The sequence below is a fragment of the Mobula hypostoma genome, chromosome 2 (genome assembly GCF_963921235.1).
Source record: "Mobula hypostoma chromosome 2, sMobHyp1.1, whole genome shotgun sequence".
NCBI classification, from domain to species: domain Eukaryota; kingdom Metazoa; phylum Chordata; class Chondrichthyes; order Myliobatiformes; family Myliobatidae; genus Mobula; species Mobula hypostoma.
Genome location: NC_086098.1, coordinates 156,330,157 through 156,345,528, shown reverse-complemented (window position 1 = coordinate 156,345,528; position 15,372 = coordinate 156,330,157). Strand labels below are relative to the sequence as shown.

Sequence of the window (15,372 nt, the reverse complement as noted above, 5' to 3'; positions counted from 1 at the left end):
CTCAACAACAAGCTGTTCTAAAAGGCCATCTCGCAGACATTCTACAAATTCTCTCTCTTGAGATCCAGTGCCGACCTGATTTTTCCAATCTACTCGCATGATAAAATCCCCCACAATTATCACAACACCGCCCTTCTGACAAGCCTTTTCTATTTCCAGTTGTAATTTGTAGTCCACATCCCTGCAGCTGTTTGGAGGCCTATAAATAACTGCCATCAGGGTCCTTTTACCCCTGCTATTCCTTAGCTCAACCCATAAAGATTCTGCACCTTCCGATCCTATATCACCTCTTTCTAATGATTTAATATCACTTCTTACCAATAAAGCCACGCCTCCCCCTCTGCCTACCTTCCTATCCTTCCGATACACCGTGTATCCTTGGACGTTCAGCTCCCAGAGACATGCATCCTTTAGCCAGGTCTCAGTGATGGCCACAATATCATACCTGCCAATCTGTAGCTGTACAACAAGATCATCCACCTTATTTCTTACGCTGCGTGCATTTAAGTACAACACCTTAAGACCAGTATTTGATACTTTTTGCTTTGATTTCACTGCAACTTTATTGCACTGCAACTCATCCCAATGGCTACACATTTGCCCCATCACCTGCCTGTCTTTCCTGACATCTTTACTGTTCACTATCTTAGATTTATTTCTGTTTTCCCCTTCCTCTGCTCTATCATTCCGGTTCCCATCCCCCTGCCAAATTAGTTTAAACCCTCCCTAACAGCTCTATTAAACTTTCCCGCCAGGATATTGGTCCCCTTCGGGTTCAGGTGTAACCTGTCCTTTTTGAACAGGTCATACTTCCCCCAGAAGAGATCCCAATTATCCAAGAATCTGAAGCCCTGCCCCCTACACCAGTCTCTCAGCCAGGCATTCATCTGCCTGATCCGACTACTCTCGCCCTCGCTAGCACGTGGCACAGGTAGCAATCCCGAGATTACTACCCTGGAGATCCTGCTTCTCAGTTTCCTTCCTAACTCCTGGAAATCTCTCTTCAGGACCTCCTCCTTTGCCCTATCTATGTCATTGGTACCAACATGTACCAAGACAACTGGCTGCTCACCCTCCCCCTTCAGGATATTCTGGACTCGATCCGAGACATCCTGTACCCTGGCTCCTGGGAGGCAACACACCATGCGGGTATCTCTGTCAGGCTCACAGAATCTCCTGTCTGTTCCCCTGGCTATTGAATCCCCCACGACTACTGCATTTCTCTTCACCCTCCTTCTCTCCTGCACAACAGCGCCAGGCTCAGTGCCAGAGACCCGGTCACTGTGGGTGTCCCCCGTCAGGTCATCCCCCTCAACAGCATCCAGAACAAGATATTTGTTGCTGAGGGGGACAGCCACAGGGGTGTGCTCCACTATCCGGGCATTTCCCTTCCCTCTCTGGACAGTGACCCAGTGTTCTGACTCCTGTAGCCTAGGGATGACTACCTCCCTGTAGCTCCTGTCTATCACCTCTTCACTTTCCCTGATAAGCAGTAGGTCATCAAGCTGCAGCTCCAGATCCCTAGCACAGTCTCTGAGGAGCTGTCAGTTTCTATTGCCTTACAACACTTCATGTACACAATTCACCAATATCATTGCTATATTTGCCTTTTATGAGCTTGTATCACTGCCACTCTGTAATAGAATAGTTTAGCATATTTAAATTTTAAACCTATTTAATATTTAACATCGTCCCTCTTAGAAGCTGCACCTCTTTGCATTGTTTCGTCAGTACTCATATTTAGGACTGAATCAATTCATTGCCTTGAAATGCATGTTCCCATCTAAACGTCTGGTCACAGTGCATAAGGTACAGATACCCTATCAACCCCCTCAGAATATTATATACTTCTATGAGACCTCCCATTCTTCTAAAGTGCAACAAGCATAAACCCATTTTACTCAAACTTTCTCCCAACTCAAGACTTTCACCCCATTCACTGCCTTAACTATTCCTGTCAGTCATCTTGCGTGCTGTGCCTAGCCTCACTTTGTCAACATACAATCAACCTATATATATGCTATTTTAAGCATTTATATTTATTGTGTTTTTTAACTATTGTGTTCTTGATCTTATTGTGTGTTTTTGTGGTGCATCGGATCTGGAGTAACAATTATTTTGTTCTCCTTTACACTTGTCCTCTGGAAAAAACATTAAACAATGTTGAATCTTGCAGACCATGTGTTGTTGCTTCTCCCCTTGCAGCAGAACTGACCGTCCATCATCAGAATCTAAAATGCTTTGACAGTCTCTCCAGATGCGATTGTTCCCCTTAGGTTGATGTTGCTTTACAAATCTAAGCACTTTGTATGGAGCTGTTGAATGCAAACAAGTAATTAAAGAAAGGGATATGCACGCAATTATCGCAAACCAGAACATTCCAAAAGAGGCACATATAGGTGATGGGAACAGATGATTGATAGCGTAGGCAGTGTGGTCACTGTTGTCATGTAAAAAATATGGCAGCCAATTGGAGCACAGTAGGGTGTTCATTCCATTATGAAATAGCTGACCACATAGTTAATTCTAATAATGTTGATTGACGGTGAGATACTGGCCAGGAAACCGCACACCCCACTTCTTCAGAACAGTGCTGTGGGCAGACTGGGCTTTGTATTGTCATCTGATAGAAAGTGGTAATCAAAAACAACAGAACAAAAGCAAAGCAAGTTGGGCGACTGTCAGTGTGTGTTCAAGGATGGGAGGAAAGTGGTCCTTCCTTCCACCCATGAATACACAGACAGTCCTCCAACCGCAAGACAGGTTATCTCCAGCCTCAGTGGACTCACAGACATTGGGCCTTTGACTTCCCTGGTGGACGTGCAGACTCGCAGATCCAGGACTCCGGCCATCAGGCCTTGACTTACGGATTTCCAATTGACCTTTGGGCTTCAGTCCTCAGCATCAACCCAGCATTTGCCTATGACAACAAATAAGGATCCCAAACTCCAGACTCACTGACTTGCATACTTAAGTGCTCACCGAACCCTGTGCCTCCAGCTCGCACAGACACCTGATCCTGGAACCTGCTGTAGACTCGCAGGTGAAGGGTTGGGACACCAGCTCTCGTCCTCACTGGTCTGTCCATGTGTATCCTTCATCCGACTGGTTTTTGAATGCAGAGCAGAGGCCTAGACTCTGGCCTAATTTTTAATTCCCCCACATCCCTCTCCCTAAATCCTAATCTGATCCCAACTCTGTCCTCAAACCATCCCTATGAACCTTGCGGCAGTAATTTGTTATTATGCTTAATACTACAAAGTTTTTATTAAGCCTGTATTTTATTATTCTCACTGATCATCTATATTCTGATTACATCAGTTTACAGCCAATTAAGTAGGAAGGAATTCTGATTGATGCTGGCCAATAAAGCTATCGCCTGCTTCACATCGCTTGCACTGAAACGCAAACCTTTACTTCATTCATTTATGCTACAGTGTTGCTGACAAGGCAGGAACTTAATGTTCATCTCCAACTGCATATAAGCTGGAGCTGAGCTTGCTACATGAAACTGAAACACCTCTTGTGGAAAAGGTACTTAAAATGTCTTTATACAGGAAGTTCCTAGACTTAAAATCAACAATGATGAAGGAATAGCAATACGTTTCTGTAGAATTATAAGCTCCCTGAAAGGACATGCAGATGAAGGTGTTCCCTTTTGCCTGGTCTCCATGAACTTCAAGGCTGTTGTGGCTGTAGGTTTGTGAATTGATTCAAAGGAGGTTTTGGTGAGTTGCTTAGCTACCTTTGTAAACTGTACATACTGAAACTAGGCGTTATTGTTTAGGGGGATGGTAGGAGATGCCAAATTAATTGGCTGCTGTGCAGTGGGTACTGTTGAGCTTCTTGCTGTTGCTCCACATATTGAATGAGTTACTGGAATAGAAACAGCAAAGAAGGCCACTTTCCAGCCCTTCAAATCCAAGCCGACTTTCCACAAAAGCAGTGCAGCTGGTCACCAGAGACCCACAAAATGTTGTTCTTTCCAAACGTATTGCCTTTTGAACTCTGCCTCCACTACCTGTCTGGTAATACACTTCAGATGCTAACCACTTGATGGAGAAACAAGTTTTAGATCATGTCACCTTTGATTCTTTTGCAATCACTTTAAATCCATCTCCTTCCCTCTATTTTTTGAACGTTTCATCAAAGAGAACAGTTTCTTTTTCCTGCTTTGCCTGGATCGCTTTAAATATCTTAGTTGTATCAGTTTCAACCCTTATTACTCTTTTGAGACTAATCCCAGCTTCTCCACCTTTCCCTGTCACACAAACCTTTACTCTTAAAGGCATTCCAGTAAATCCTTTCTCTTGCTTTTAAAGGTCCATTATAATTTGCTCACTGTGTGCTCCAAAGCCATATTTATAAGCCCTGAATCACATTTTTTTCTGTACTACTATGCTTAAAATTGTAAGCATTACATAATTATAGACTCATCTGCTCCTATAGTACCTACTTCATTTTTCTTCCAATATCTAACCAGATATTAAAAGCACTCAATCATATTTCAGATTTGCATCTGATAAATATTGCAAGGATTCAGGAAAGTCACGAGGTGAACCACTGAGCTCAGGAGAGTCAGCCTCTGAGCTGTTTTTGTAGCTACTGCATTTGCCAGCTCAATCTAGTCTCTCAGTAGTGAAAGTGATGACCCAAGAAAGCTAATGGTCTGAGAATCAGCAATGCTAATGCCACTGCACTCACTGTAGTGTGCAGGTGGTTTGTTGGGAGAAATGTTACTTCCTTATTATTGGTCCACATCTCGTTGTTGCCTTGCTGTTTCTACATGTCTCACTACCTCAGGAGTTGTAAATGTAAGTAAATACTGGGAAACGAGTGGACATCTTCACTTGTGACCTTCTGATGGATGAAGCAGCTAAAGATAGTTCGGCTGAGGGACTCCAGTACTGATGTCCTGGCTCTGAGAAGATTGGATTTCATCTTCTCAGACATTGAATGACATTGCTTCAATTCCACTGACTTTCTCAAAATCGAAACAGTGGTCACAGAGTTTGCACAGCTGTGACCTATTTCAATCTTTTTGCAGTAGATTGTGAAACTCCCTTTCAGTCCCCTTTCCTTATCTGTGGTGCAGCGATGACTACATTAGCACTGCTTCCTGCACTGGTACAAAACATCTTCATTTTTGCTGCCAATATCTACCATGCCCTCACTTCCACATGGCCATTCCAGCCCCCCTTTCACCTTTTGGAAAGGGCCATTCCTTTTGCAACTCACTGGCTCACGCTTCCACCTCCATCATCCACTTTTTTCTCAAGACACTTTCCAATAACACCAATTATTCATAATCTACAATGGGATACTTGTCGTGAATAATAAAAAAAATGCAGTTACGTCCAAGGCCACTAGCCGTAACACTAGGGCTGCAACAACGTACAGGGTGAAGTCCTCCATGGATATAACAACTTCCATGTGCAGTTCATCTTATAACCATATAACCATACAACAATTACAGCACGGAAACAGGCCATCTCGGCCCTTCTAGTTCATGCCGAATGCTTACCCTCACCTAGTCCCACCGACCTGCACTCAGCCCATAACCCTCCATTCCTTTCCTGTCCATATAGCTATCCAATTTTTACCTTAAATGACAATATCGAACCTGCACCTACCACTTCTGCTGGAAGCTCATTCCACACACTCCCTGAGTAAAGAAGTTCCCCTTCATGTTACCCCTAAACTTTTGCCCCCTCTCAACTCATGTCTTCTTGTTTGAATCTCCCCTACTCTCAATGGAAAAAGCCTATCCACGTCAACTCTATCTATCCCCCTCATAATTTTAAGTACCTCTATTAAGTCCCCCCTCAACCTTCTACGCTCCAAAGAATAAAGACCCAGCTCGTTCAACCTTTCTCTGTAACTTAGGTGCTGAAATCCAGGTAACATTCTCGTAAAACTTCTCTGTACTCTACCATTGTAGAGTCCTGACGAAGGGTCTCGGCCTGAAACGTCGACTGCACCTCTTCCTAGAGATGCTGCCTGGCCTGCTGCGTTCACCAGCAACTTTTATGTGTGTTGCTGTACTCTCTCTATTTTGTTGACATCTTTTCTATAATTCAGTGACCAGAACTGTACATAATACTCTAAATTTGGCCTTACCAATGCCTTGTACAATTTTAACATTACATCCCAACTCCTATACTCAATGCTCTGATTTATAAGCATCTTCCAAGTTTCAGTTAGTTAAAACAGGCAACTTTTAACCTACTGCAGACTGACAAGGAGGAGATTGACTGAACATTGAATTTACTCACACCCATTACAGCTTGTACCAAATGGTTACTAATGAGGCAGGAAACAGCAGAATTGCTATCACAGCTACCCATTTTGACAGCCCACAGCTGACCCTAGCTCTGGGCGCACACCCCTCCCACACTCTGGATCCTGGCTCTGGTCACAATAACAGCCATGTAGCACTGTAACTGTAATGTTAACTTAACTATTACAACCGTAATTTGGGAAGTCACAGACATAGAACTAATATACGAGGAAGGTATATGTTATTTCTAGTTAATTGTTGCTTTCCTGTCTGCTTGAACCAGTCTGGCCATTCTCCTCTGACCTCTCTTACTAACAAGGCGTTTTCCCTCATAGAACTGCTGCTCACTGAATGCTTTTTTTCCCTTTCACACCATTCTCTGTAAAAGGCTAGAGACCGATTAGAAAAATCATAAGAGATCAGCAGTTTCTGAGCTACTCAAACCACTCTGTCTGGCACCAACAATTCTTTCATGGTCAAAGTCATTTAGATCACATTTCTTCCCCATTATATTTGGTCTGAGCAACAACTGAACATCTTGACAAGTCTGTATGCTTTTATACATTGAGTTGCTGCCACATGATTGGTTGATGAGATATTTGCATTAATGAGCAGGTCAACAGGTCAACAAGTGTACCTAATTAAGTGGCTACTGAGTGTATGCGTCAAATTATAGTAGATCCCGTGCGCATGCACTGGTCGTGCATGCAGCCGGTTACAGTTGCTCCGTTTAGTTTCTTACTTTGTAAACTTTTTAACTCAGGTTATTTGTTGTATTTTTTTCTCACGGTAACACGTTGAAGCTGCACCCTCTCTGACATGCTGGTACAGAGAGTTTTATTTGTTTTTTTTAATGCTGGAAATAGTTACATTCGGACACGTCTCGTTAGCGTGGCAGCAGGATGGCCGCATTGTTTATTTCAGGGACCAGCTGATTGCGCTCACGAGGGCAGGTTTAGCGAACAGGGCAGTGGACATCCGGCTGAAATCTGGAGGAAAACACACAGAGGATGCAGAGGGGGATCAAAAAAGTGAGGGAAGAGGCTTATAGAGAAGAGAAGCTATAAGCCGTGTCTCCCGTCTCTCATCATGGAAAATGTGAGATCGCTGGGGAATAAAATGGACAAATTGATGGCGCTTGTCAAGAGTCAGAGAACATTTTGGGAGAGTAGTGTCATGTGTTTTACTGAAACGTGGCTGCACGAGGACATACCTGATCAAAGCTTTTCCATAGAGGGCTTCCAGACCGTTTGAGCTGACCGGAATTCCACTGAGAGCAGTAAGTGTAATGGGGGGGGGGGGGTTTGCGGTTCTGGTAAACAACAGATGGTGCAATCCTGGGCATATTACGATCAAGGAACGTGTTTGTAGCCCGGATATTGAACTTTTTGCTGTTGGACTCCGGCCATATTATCTGCCAAGGGAAATCTCGCATGCAATCGTGGTTGTTGTGTACATCCCTCCCTCTGCCAACCCGACGTTGGTGTGTAACATCATTTACACCGTCATAGCCAGATTACAAACCCAGCACCCGAGTGCCCTCATCACCATCTCGGGTGACTTCAACCATGTTATCATGGCGAGAACACTGCCCAACTTCACGCAGTATGTGAGCTGTACAACCAGAGGGGAGAGGACTCTGGATTTGATGTATGCTAACGTTAAGGATGCATACAGCTGCTCTCCCCTCCCCCCACTGGGAAGGTCAGATCACAACCTGGTGCACCTAAAACCCTGCTACATGCCTCTGGTGAAGAGTAAACCTGCAACCTCGAGGACAATGAGAAAATGGTCGGAGGAGGCTTATGAGGTGCTCCAGGGTTGTTTTGAGGTGACAGACTGGTAGGCACTCTGTGAGCCACATGGAGAGGATATTGATTGGCTCACAGAGTGCATCACTGATTGCATCAACTTCTGTGTGGACTGCAATGTTCCGACAAGAACTGTCCTTTGTTATTCAAGTAACAAGTCATGGGTAACAAAGGACATTAAGGACATCCAGAACGCTAAAAAGAGGGCGTTTAAGAGATGGAAATAGGGAGCAGCTGAGGGCAATACAGAGGGACCTGAAAGCCAGGATCAGGGAGGTTAAAGACAGGTACAGGAGGAAGCTTGAGTGGAAACTCCAGCAGAACAACATGAGAGAGGTCTGGAGAGGGATGAGGACCATCACTGGGTTCTGGCAAACTAGCAACAGAGGAGCTGAAGGCAGTGTGGACAGGGCCAATGAACTTAACCCGTTCCTTAACAGATTTGACATTGTGGCCCCTGCCCATCCCCCACGAGTCATCTGTTATCTGCCCCCAACCAACACATATTCCACTCTCCCCTCATACCCCTCCTCAAGGTCCCCCACCCTGCTCTCATGACTATACCCCTTCCCCACACAAAACCACCATGGTGGGCTTCACAGCTGAACAGGTGAGAAGACAGCTGAAACGTCTCAACCCAAGCAAGGCTGCAGGACCGGATGGTGTCAGTACCAGGGTGCTCAAAGCCTGTGCCTCTCAGCTATGTGGAGTACTTCGCCACATTCAACCTGAGCCTGAGGCTCCGGAGGGTTCCTGTGCTGTGGAAGACGTCCTGCCTCGTCCCTGTGCCAAAGACGCCGCACCCCAGCGGCCTCAATGACTACAGACCGGTGGCATTGACCTCCCACATCATGAAGACCCTGGAGAGACTTGTTCTGGAGCTGCTCCGGCCTATGGTCAGGCCACACTTAGATCCCCTCCAGTTCGCCTACCAGCCCCAACTAGGAGTTGAGGATGCCATCGTCTACCTGCTGAACCGTGTCTACGCCCACCTGGACAAGCCAGCGAGCACTGTGAGGGTCATGTTTTTTGACTTCTCCAGTGCGTTCAACACCATCCGCCCTGCTCTGCTGGGGGAGAAGCTGACAGCGATGCAGGTGGATGCTTTCCTGGTGTCATGGATTCTTGATTACCTGACTGGCAGACCACAGTACGTCTGCTTGCAACACTGTGTGTCTGACAGAGTGATCAGCAGCACTGGGGCTCCACGGGGGACTGTCTTGTCTCCCTTTCTCTTCACCATTTACACCTCGGACTTCAACTACTGCACAGAGTCTTGTCATCTTCAGAAGTTTTCTGATGACTCTGCCATAGTTGGATGCATCAGCAAGGGAGATGAGGCTGAGTACAGGACTACAGTAGGAAACTTTGTCACATGGTGTGAGCAGAATTATCTGCAGCTTAATGTGAAAAAGACTAGGGAGCTGGTGGTAGACTTGAGGAGAGCTAAGGTACCGGTGACCTCTGTTTCCATCCAGGGGGTCAGGGTGGACATGGTGGAGGATTACAAATACCTGGGGATACGAATTGACAATAAACTGGACTGGTCAAAGAATATTGAGGCTGTCTACAAGAAGGGTCAGAGCCGTCTCTATTTCCTGAGGAGACTGAGGTCCTTTAACATCTGCCGGACAATGCTGAGGATGTTCTATGAGTCTGTGGTGGCCAGTGCGATCATGTTTGCTGTTGTGTGCTGGGACAGCAGGCTGAGAGTAGCAGACATCAACAGAATCAACAAACTCATTCATAAGGCCAGTGATGTTGTGGGGATGGAACTGGACTCTCTGACGGTGGTGTCTGAAAAGAGGATGCTGTCCAAGTTGCATGCCATCTTGGACAATATCTCTCATCCACTACTTAATGTACTGGTCAGGCATAGGAGTACATTCAGCCAGAGACTCATTCCATCGAGATGCAACACAGAGCGTCATAGGAAGTCATTCTTGCCTGTGGCCATTAAACTTTACAACTCCTCCCTTGGAGGGTCAAACACCCTGAGCCAATAGGCTGGTCCTGGACTTATTTCCTGGCATAATTTACATATTACTATTTAACTATTTATGATTTTATTACTATTTATTATTTATGGAGCAACTGTAACGAAAATCCAACTTCCCCCGGGATCAATAAAGTATGACTATGACTATACTACGACTATGACTATGATCCAGATCTTGTGCTTGACTAAATTTCCATAATAAACCGGAACTGGCAGAAAAACACATTGTAACTCACCTGGAATTCACATCATTAGACTATGTCTCAATGTTTACATAGGCATCCGTTTGTCTTGTGAAACCATGGATTTGCGCCTTGGAAAAGGTTTCCAGGTTGTATGGAAGACCGGCAGTTGCCCATGCTGCAAGTCTCCCCTCTCCACGCCACTGATGTTGTCCAAGGGAAGAGCATTAGGGCCGATACAGCTTGGCACCGGTGTTGTCGCAGAGCAATGTGTGATTAAGTGCCTTGCTCAAGGACACAACTTGCGCCTCAGCCGAGGCTCGAACTAGCGACCTTCAGATCACTAGACCGACGCCTTATCCACTTGGCCACGCGCCAGCCTCAATGTTTAAAACAATCATTCTGGGGTTATGGGTGCTGTTCAACAGCCATAATTGATTTTCTTACCCATATTGTCATTTGAAAAGTAAACTGGTAAAATGGTAAATTAGTTTATTATTGTCAAATGTATGAAGTGATGTAAAATACTTGTATTGTATGCCATCCAATTCAGGTCATTTCATTACAACAGTGCATTGAGGTTGTACAAGGGAAAACAACAACAGAATCCAGAATAAATTATTGCAGTTACAGAGAAAGTACAGAGCAGGCAGACAAGATTCTAACAGGGAAGACTGTGAAATCAAGAGTCTATCTTATCATACTAGGTAGGTGACCATTCAATGGTCCTATAAATGGGATAAAAGCTGTCTTTGAGCCATTTGACTATCTGACTATAGTTCCTGTGCTGAAAATACTTCTACAAAGCTGGGCAATTAGAAATTATCTTGTCCTGACGTGGCAACTAACAAACAAGACCAATAGACTACAAATTGGGTAGTTTCAGATAATATGCTATTAGCAGGAGAGTTTGCTCTTATGCACACCTTGAACCATTTCCTTGTTTTTCTGAAGTGACGTAGGTTTGGAAGCCGTTGCAATACATTTTGACATTAGTCGCCATAATAGATGCTTAAAATGGAGGATAGACTGCTGATTGAGCACTTTGTTTCAGATGGTGACAAGTTTCTTGAATTCTGTTGCAGCTGTTCCATCCAGGAGCGTGAAGAGTATTCCATCACTCACTATACTCATCTTGCAAGAGGTGGAGTAACTTTGGGAAGCCCTGAAAGGAACTGTTCACCAACTCTGACCAGCTCCACCATTTCTTGGCATTTACAGATTCTGAGAAAGTTAATGGGAACTGAATTTGATAACTAGTAGCTCATTAAAGGAAGAATTAAGTCTTTGTAAAATAAAACTACATAAACTGAATTTTTCAGCATATTGTTTGTTCAATTAAGATTTTTGGCAGCCACATGATTCACTGAATTGCCAATGAAAGGCATATCACTTTTAAATGGTGCCATTTTGCCTGGGCCATTAAAGTGAATGACACAAGTGTTTTAAAGCCAATATCACAAGAACAAAGAGTGAATTCATTTCAAATTTTAAAAATAACTCCTGCTCAAGCACCAATGGTTGACACATACAGGCAGAAACACATAATTCTCCCTTTGCGGAAGGCAATTTTATCAAGAAAGCTCATGCAACAAAACATGATACTTACCCTCGATCAAATATACATAAATCTGCACCATAGACAGTGTCGCTGCCCTGAGGCTGCAGACATCTATGGCATCTACACAAAGTTTAAAACAATACAAGGGAATCACTAAGCCCAAACACAATGTACAATGAAGTGAGGTGGAAATACACTCTAAAAATAATTCCTCAGAACATTCAGATGAGATGAAGTGATACAAACCGGTACTTTGAATCCCATACCAATGTGGTTAAACATGCCATTTCCCAGATACAAAACTGATTCTCCACACTACTACTGCTCAATATTTTCCTCAGTCTATGTGCCGAGGTTCTCATGATGACTATATGACCTGACATGCATTTCCAACTTCCCCATTTATACCTTCCCTTCCATTATCACTACCAAGAGCAGAATGAGGGGACTATGGACAACATCCCTGACCCCAACATTTCAGGTCCATTGCTTTTCCAGCTTTATCCATAGACTTCTCTTTCTTGTTTTCTGAGTTGCCTGGCTCTCATCCTTTACTGTCAGGCTGTAGCACTTCTGGTAAGTATCTTGAATTTAATTGCAAATCTTGATCAGTTTATAATGTCCTCATAACAGTTGTTGAATCATACCTATTATTTTCTTATTTGTGCCATTAATCTATTGTGCTACAGATGCCTCTGTGCTTTTAGATGAAGAAGCTTCAATCTTTCTTTAAATCATTTTACCTCAATTTTAATGGGAGATGTTTATTATTACTATCCTGTATTATCATCTAAATTTTCTAAGTTTACTCAGTTGAATTGAGTAGAATCAGTTCAAAATAGATTCTTAAACAAGATAGAATGCTTTAACTACCACCATCTTCTCATCTGCCTTTCCTTCCAATTGAAGTCCTGCTGTTGCCCACTGATATCAATTTGTAAAATTTGATCTAGGTTGCATTCCACATTTTCATTTTGCATTAAATGTTTCATTTGAACACATCTCTAACATTATGTGCAAATACTGTTATTCAGTTTATTAATTATAAAAGATGGGCATCTTGAACGAGTTTTGAAAATTATTGCTGAATCTGCTACCACTGTCACTTCAGGGTGAGCTTTCAGAATCACAATAACTTGCTGCGGCTGCTTATTTTGTCCTTCTGCTCCTTTTGGCATCTAGAATCACCGCTTGCCTCAATCCTGTGTAGGCAAGATGCTTTCAGGTAATTGAAACCCAGAAGTATCTCAAATAGATCACATTTCAATTCCTGGCAACAGCTATTCAGCTCAATGGAATGCATTCAAACATTTTTTTCAGTTTTTCTAAATTATATACAACAAAAGGGCAAAGCAGTGTTTGCGGTAGAGTGTCTGATGACCTGAACTGAGCCCAGTCAGACCCTACCAGACATAATAATGAATGGAATATAAGCAGGGCCAGGCCACCTAGTTCTTTGAGCATGCTCACCATTCAATAAGATGGCTGCTGATCTTGATGAAATAGCTCTTCAGTTTAGTCCATCCCTCATACCTAGCCCATATAGCCCTCATCAAAGTTGTAGCTCTTAAAAGAAGTCACCCTCATTCTTCAAAACTCTAAGGAGCAGAATTTAAGCCCAAATAATATCTTCTCATATTGTGACTGATATCCAGGAACTGGTCTTTTGAACCTTCACTACATACTTTCCAGGGCAAATATATTCTCCTTAGGTAAGGGGATGAAAGCCATACAAAGAACTTCAAGATATGGTGTGATCAAGGACCAATGTAATAAGATTTTTATTCTTGTACTGAAATCCTCTAAAGGTTACACACCATTTGTCTTCCTAACCTTCCTAACCATTCAATGACAAGTGTACAAGGACAGTCATGTTCTCACCTCTTACCATTTAAAAAATGCCTATTATTTGTTGTAACCCTCAAAATGGATAACCTCACCTTGCTCCATCTGCCAAAATGTCTAACCGCTCACTAAGTTTGGTTATATTCCCTTGCTGCCTCTTAGCATTCTCATCACTTCTCTCATCCCCACTTAGCTTCGTGTCATCAGCAAAGGTAGAAATATTACTCTGCCCCCTCAGCTAAACTGATGACACAGGTTGTGAGTAATGCAGGCTCAAGAACTGGTTAGTTGGAACTTTTGCCTGCTATCTTGAAAAGGCAGTGCAAAAATAGTCATAGTCACAGTCATAGTCATACTTCATTGATCCCGGGGGAGATTGGTTTTCGTTACAGTTGCACCATAAATAATTAAATAGTAACAAAACCATAAATAGTTAAATAGCAATATGTAAGTTATGCCAGGAAATAAGTCCAGGACCAGCCTATTGGCTCAGGGTGTCAGACCCTCCAAGGGAGGAGATGTAAAGTTTGATGGCCACAGGCAGGAATGACTTCCTATGAGGCTCTGTGTTGCATCTCGGTGGAATGATTCTTTGGTTGAATGTACTCCTGTGCCCGACCAGTACATTATGTAGTGGATGGGAGACATTGTCCAAGATGGCATGCAACTTGGACATCCCCACAACATCACTGGCCTTACAAATGAGTTTGTTGATTCTGTTGGTGTCTGCTACCCTCAGCCTGCTGTCCCAGCACACAACAGCAAACATGATCGCACTGGCCACTACAGACTCGTAGAACATGCTCAGCATCGTCTGGCAGATGTTAAAGGACCTCAGTCTCCTCAGGAAATAGAGACGGCTCTGACCCTTCTTGTAGACAGCCTCAATATTCTTTGACCAGTCCAGTTTATTGTCAATTCGTATCCCCAGGTATTTGTAATCCTCCACCATGTCCACCCTGACCCCCTGGATGGAAACAGGGGTCACCGGTACCTTAGCTCTCCTCAGGTCTACCACCAGCTCCCTAGTCTTTTTCACATTAAGCTGCAGATAATTCTGCTCACACCATGTGACAAAGTTTCCTACCGTAGCCCTGTACTCAGCTTCATCTCCCTTGCTGATGCATCCAACTATGGCAGAGTCATCCGAAAACTTCTGAAGATGACAAGACTCTGTGCAGTAGTTGAAGTCCGAGGTGTAAATGGTGAAGAGAAAGGGAGACAAGACAGTCCCCTGTGGAGCCCCAGTGCTGCTGATCACTCTGTCGGACACACAGTGTTGCAAGCACACGTACTGTGGTCTGTCAGTCAGGTAATCAACAATCCATGACACCAGGAAAGCATCCACCTGCATCGTTGTCAGTTTCTCCCCCAGCAGAGCAGGGCGGATGCACTTTACCGCATGTTTCAATGTGCAGTACATGTAACAAATGAAGCTAATTATATCTTTAATTTCTTAATTTCATTTTGACTCTGCTTCATCATATTATTTTCCAACTGTCTTCATCTCACAATGCTTACTACAGATTCCTGTATTTTACCTACCATCAATGTCAGGCTAGGGGGTCAGCAGTTCCCTGCATGCTCTCTTCCTCTTTTCTTTACTAGCAGAATCACAATTGCTAGCTGCACAGACAAGCTCAACCCACTGCAATGCACCTACCACCAAACAGCTCATAGTAGATGCCTTCTCC

General features: G+C 43.8%; 1 protein-coding gene and 1 long non-coding RNA gene across 2 annotated transcripts in view; one reads left to right on the top strand and one right to left on the bottom strand.

Annotated features, from left to right (window-relative positions):
- The window catches only part of LOC134359831 (uncharacterized), a 46,670-nt gene extending 34,722 nt beyond the window's left edge, over positions 1–11,948 (top strand). The window contains exon 3 of the long non-coding RNA XR_010021212.1: positions 11,358–11,948. This is a non-coding gene — a long non-coding RNA (uncharacterized LOC134359831). The remainder of the gene's footprint in view (positions 1–11,357) is intronic.
- Positions 1–15,372, bottom strand: part of ppil2 (peptidylprolyl isomerase (cyclophilin)-like 2) — a 389,068-nt gene that overhangs the window by 101,718 nt on the left and 271,978 nt on the right. The window lies entirely within an intron of this gene.